Source organism: Diceros bicornis, chromosome 13 (assembly GCF_020826845.1).
Source record: "Diceros bicornis minor isolate mBicDic1 chromosome 13, mDicBic1.mat.cur, whole genome shotgun sequence".
Classification (NCBI taxonomy): Eukaryota; Metazoa; Chordata; class Mammalia; order Perissodactyla; family Rhinocerotidae; genus Diceros; species Diceros bicornis.
Genome location: NC_080752.1, coordinates 55,857,825 through 55,863,824, shown reverse-complemented (window position 1 = coordinate 55,863,824; position 6,000 = coordinate 55,857,825).

Here is a 6,000-nt window from a genome sequence, read left to right as displayed (position 1 = left end):
CCCACCCCACGAGAGTTAAATAGCTCTGTGTTTTCTGCCAGTTCCAGCCTCTTCTGCTTCCCCTCTAACAAGCTGATGCTTTCAAAGGCCCAGCTAATTGGTGTTTGTGCCTCGCACACCACGACACTTTGATAGTCACTTAGGACGTGGGGCCATCCATCACACCTACGGTACAAGAGGTTGCTCACCTAACTGCACCAGGGTGCCTGGGCCCGTGTGACCCCGTGCCTGTGTGTGCCTGTGAGAGTACCCGTGTGCTTTGCTTCATATGTGGAGGACATGCATCTACACAGGCACACATATGTGCACGTGTGTCTAAATGCTCCTTTGAAGATATTTCTTGTGTACCTATGTGTTTGCATGTCAGTGCATGTGCACGGGTGACACTACCATCTGTGCACCCGGGGGTGTGCATTTGTGTGCGCGCACTTTCCTGGGTGAGTGTGTTTGTGTGCAAATGTGAACTCGCGTGTGTTTATGCATGCTCTCGTGTGCCTTGCATGTTTGTGTGTGGACATCTGCTTGCAGGCGGGCACGTACATGTGAATTTTCGCAAGTCTACTAATAAGGTACATGTTCCCGTCCGAGTGCATCTCTGGGTGCCGGGGTTTGTATGCCTAAGCGCAGGGGAGGGCAGACGTGTGTTTGTGTGCATGCAGGTGGGACGTGGAGATGAGAAACTCTCTGGTTGGGGATGTATGTGTATGTGGCATGCATGTCCCTGGGCATTTGTGTATGACACGTGGAGGAAAGGTGTAGCATAATAGTCAAGGGCCCATAGACTTTGGTTTTGAGGTCTGGATCTGCCATTTTCTAGCTGTGTGACTTTGGGATAATCACTTAACCTCTCTAATCATCAATTTTCTCATCTGTAAAATGGAGATAATAAAAGTATCTACCTCACATTGTTGCGTGGATCAATGGGATGGCACATTCAAAGGGCTGGCAGGGATGTGCAAGATGCAGGGGTGTGTGCCTATGTGCAGGGGCGGGCCCTTCCCACCCTCCCAACCCCTCCCTCCCCCCGGGGAACACCCACAGCACAGACACTTTTCCCCGCCCTCAACATGGAGCTAGCTGCCTGGGAGAGACCTGTGGGCACCTGGGGAGAGAACTGGTCAGGCCCGGGTCACACAGTAACAGCTACAACCTCGGAGATCTTTGTTGCATCTGAAGTGAGTTCACACTTTTATTACCTCCCTTTGACAGGTGGGAAACTGAGGTGCAGAAGTAGATGCCAGTTGGTGGCAGAGCAGGAACTTGCTGACAGAGGACACAGCCTACAACCAGGCTGTGGGAAGCCAGGCCGCCCCTCTACTCTTGAGGATGGAGTAATGCTCACCTTGGCACCTCGTGCACAAATGCACAAACCTGGAGCAAAGGCGATTCCTCGCCTGTCCCTGGCCTAGGGTGCTTGCCTCGGGGGAGGGTCCCTGATGGGGACTCCAGGCTGAATACGGACAACCTCTAAGGATCCCAGCCCTGTCCCCTCTGTGAACACAGCTTTAGTCTAACCCTCCCCTTTACTCAGAGAAACTGAGGCCCAGAGAGGGAAGGGAGCTTGCTCTAGGCCATAGGACAGAAAAAGCTAGAACAGAGGGCCCAGGCACCAGACCATGACTCTCACCCCCTTGCTCTCCTCATTCGCCACACTGCCACTTAATTGGCACTGACCAGGTTGGTGAATCGTGGGGCAGAGGCTGGGTCCTCCCCATGGGCAGGTCTTAGAGCCTTCAAGCCCACCTGGTGGTCAGCCTGAAGTGTCCATTGCGTCCCCATTTGGGGGTACATGACCTCTAGACCTGGGCTCCTGGTCTGCCCCCACCTAAGACTGCAACCAGTATGCATTACTTTTATTTCCTTCCTATTTTGCAGGGTAATTTTTCATGTTACTTTTTTAATTTCAAAAGAATTAAAACTTTAAAAATCACAACCAGCAGCAGCATTGCAACCTTGCCAATTGACACTGCCACTATCATCAGTACCATCATCCCCCAGAGTCATCACCAATGCCAGCCGCAGGGTATGACTGTGCCCCCACTGCCAATGCCCACCCCTTAAGCTGTCGTTACACCCTCACCCTTAAAAAATGTCTCCTACGTGGCCCCAGAATCAAGCAGAAATGGTCTTCCTCCAGCATTTGCATTTCATTTCTCCTCCCACCCCCAAGCTCATTCCAGGGTCATATGACCTGATGCCCTCCCCGCTCCCAAGGGCCCCTGGCCTAGCCTGTCCTGCAGAGACTGTGGGCTGGGCTCTGGCCCTGAAGTCCTCGCTGGGGGCTGGCAGCCAGCAAGGGAGCCGGGAGGGCAAGCGGCCCCCTCCTCAGCCTGGCACTCCACCCACCCAGCCGGCCGCCTGTCTGCCTTCCTGAGCTCATTATCTGCAGGTCACCGTTCAGCAGGAAAGACAAGGCGTGGGTTCTGCGGGCGTTCATTAGCCGTGAGAGGAACAGTGTGTGTGAAATTAGCAGTCACCTGAGGCCTTCGATAATTTCATAATTAGGAGGCCTAATGGCCCCAGCTCTGGATGCCAAATGACTTAACCCCTTGCCTGCTGGGCGCCAAACCCCTAGCCCAAGGCTGCAGGGGAGGGCATGCAGTAGCCCCCTGCTCCAGTCCCTCCCTATGGCCCAATCACGCTCATTTCTGCCACCCCAGCACCCAGCACCAGGGCTGGCACAGAGGGGTGGCATGTAAAGTTTATGGAGTGAATGAGTGAATGAATGAATGAACGAACCTGTATCCAAATGGGGAGAGTTTCAGCCCCCGCTGCAGGTGCTCAGGGAGGAACGACTCTCCATCTGTGTGCGTAGGTGTGTGGCTGTGTGCATGCCTGTGTGTGTGTGTGTGTGTGTGCACGTGCGAGCATGAGGGCACACACATGTGGATCTGTGATGTCTGCTTCTAAGAACCTTGCATGTGTCCATGTCCATGCTCACATCTGTGATACTCATTCTCCTACCTCCTGTCTGGAAAGAGAGGGAGCTCTGCGATGGGGCCCCAAGAGCCTCCCTTGATGCCAGCCTCTTCCGGCATCACCTGAATAACAGTAGCTCCAGAGTTTCTCTATCGGGGCACACTTAAGGGATAAAGGGGGCCAAGGAGTTTCCCTTGAACCTGCATTTGCTTAGCAAGTGCACGTTTTTTAGACTGAATGTTTATTTGGGGGGCTAGTGCTATTAATGGGGGGCAAAAGTCACAGCCTTTAGCATAGGGGGAGCTGGTATGACAGCCTCCAGAAACCAGCCCATCCCCCGTCACTCTCAGCCTGCTCCCCCTCCTCCCAACCTTCCCCTAGTCCTGAAGAGGTGAAGGCCGAGGGGAGGGGTGGGGTACACCGGGCTCCAGGCCTGTGTAGGCCTTCCCCAATCTGGGACAATTGGTTCTGAGCCTCCTGCGACCCTGCCTCCTTCCCCTAATTGTAGAGCAGATGTGGAGAGGTGAGTGGGGTGAGAAGGGAGGAGCATGAAGAAATGGGCGAAGAGGAGGTATGAGGAGAACAAGAAAGGAATAGAGAGAGGGAACAGGAGGGGAAGTGGGAAGAAAGGAGAGGAAGAAAGAATGGGAAGTCCCAAGGAGGTGAGAGAGAAGAGGGGAGGGGAGGAGAGGCAAGGAGGCTGAGAGCATTATCAGCACTTAAAAAGCCAGCAGCTCTGTTCTTCTTTGGCACAAATAATAGCTTTTTACGAATAAATCATGTGTCAGACGCCTCCCAGGGAGTGGGCGTGGAGGGGGGCTCGTCTGCTGGGCTCAAGGCTGGTGGGGAAGGGCCAGTCGCAGACCCCCAGCTGCAGGGGTGTTGCCCCCTTTCTCCCGATGGGGCTCAGCAGGACAGAAGCTCTCTCTAGAATTACCACTGGCCTGAGCCGGGCAGAGCTCAGTCGTTACTCTGAGGTGGTTTCACTGCTCCCTGCTCATAAGCCTGGCCACATCCCAGGGTTGGGAGTGTCCCTCTGCTCCCCTCCTCTTCCTCCGCAGAGCAGCCCAGAAGACACTCCTGGCAGGGGAACACCAGCTCTGGTGCACCCGGAGAGACGTGTGCGCCAAGAAAGGCAGACACACCCAGAGAGGAAGGCATGCAGCACACACAACTCACACAAGCATGGACTCCACAGCCCCGGGCACACATGTGAGCCTACTCAGAGATGGATACACTGTCATTCTCAATAGACACACACACACACACACACACACGCTCAGGCATGTGCGTACTCAGACAGGGAGGCTCCAACCATCACTCAGCCTGCCCCCCTCCCAGCACACTCACACACACACACACAGGCCCACACAGGCAGAGGCACATGGGGCTACATGGACACACACAGACCTGCACATGCACACCAGCAGCCCACCCTCGGTCAGCCTAGGGTGGGGGCAGCTTTGCAGCCCATATGGAGCCCAGACCCAGCTGGACCATCCGGAGTCTGATTGTGGGGTGGGGCTGGGGCATCTGTCCCAGGGGAGGATCTGTCAGCCTCTCTGTGCTCCCCACCCGGCAGGGACAGCTACCACACCCCACAGTGAGGTCTCGCCCTCCACCTTTAAGTCCTGTACATGTCCTGCTGGCTCAGAGCTCGTTTGCTCTTGTGGTCACAGCCACCTCCCCAGAGGCATTGGAGGCTGCAGGAGAGCCTGGGCATTGGAGGTCCACAGTGTGGGCAGGAACCCGGCTCTGCTCCCTGCCAGCTGTGTGACCTCAGAGAATAATTCCAATCTTATTTGCTCTTCAAAACAAATCTGAGACAGGTGCTACTGTCCCATCTCCCAGAACAAGAAAGTGAGGCTCTGCGGGTAAGAGCACTGGGCATTCCTTTCTAGGACCATGCTCTTTGCACAGATTCTAGGAGCTCACAGTGTCCTGGTTTTCCTTCTCCTCAGTCCGGCGGCTCCCTCTCAACCAGTGGGTTCCTCTTCCTGTGCCAAGGTGTGCTAAGGTATCCATGCAATCAGACCTGGATCCCCTGTTCTTCCCATTCTGCACCACCCCCAGGCCACTCCCAACACCTCCATGACAGCCTCTGTGCCCTTGGTTCTCTGAGCCTCTCCAGCCCAGACACCTTCCTGGGCTTCTGACCTCACTACCCAGGGGGACATCTCCAGGCTACCATGTCGGCCAATGCCAGGGCCAATGCCATTCACACAATATACATGCTCCTGAACACCCCTCCCACATCCCACTGGTTCCCGTAGTACCCAACTCAAATTGAGCCTGTCTGAGGCTGAACGCACCAGCTTCCCCGGGGCTCCTCCTGCTGGGATGTTCCCCATCTCAGGGAAGGGCTCTGTCTGCCCAGGTCACCAACTCGAAACCAGGTATCACTCAACTCTTCCTTCTCCCTCATCCCCCACGTCCAATCCACAACAAAGTCCCAATGACCCCACATCCAAAATATATGTGACCTCTTCCTTTCCGCTCCAGCCCCACTGCCCTCCCATATCCCTCCTGGTTTCAGTCACCACCAGCACCTCTGGCCTGGCCACTGACTCCCTCCCACTGTTGCTCCCTCCAGCCCATTTGCCTCCCTGTCATCAGTAACCTTTCTATCTCTGAGTTTCCATCACACTAAACTGCCTTTGGTTCTGGAACCCATATGATCTCTTGATTCCGGGCCTCTGACCATGCCGTTCCCTCTGTCTGAATCCCTCCCCTTCCCAAGGCCAACTCATCCTTCAAGGCTCAGCTGAGACAGCACCCCCTCCAGGCACCTTCCCTGACTCCTCAAGCCTGGGATGGGTGCAGCGTGTCATTCATTCCCACAGCAGCCCTCTGGCTCCTCCCTTCATTCCAGCTCTGACCTGCAATCGCCTCTTTACTCATCCACGTCCCCCTCGAGCCTCGAAGTTCCTTGAGGGGAGAGACTGTGCCTGTGGTGTTCTCTGTGGCAGCCCCAGTGCTTGGTATAAGACCTGGCACATAACAGTTGGTCACTAAATCTTCTGTGGATGAATGAATGAATGAGTGCAGGACCACTGCTGAGCACATTACATACCTTTTCTC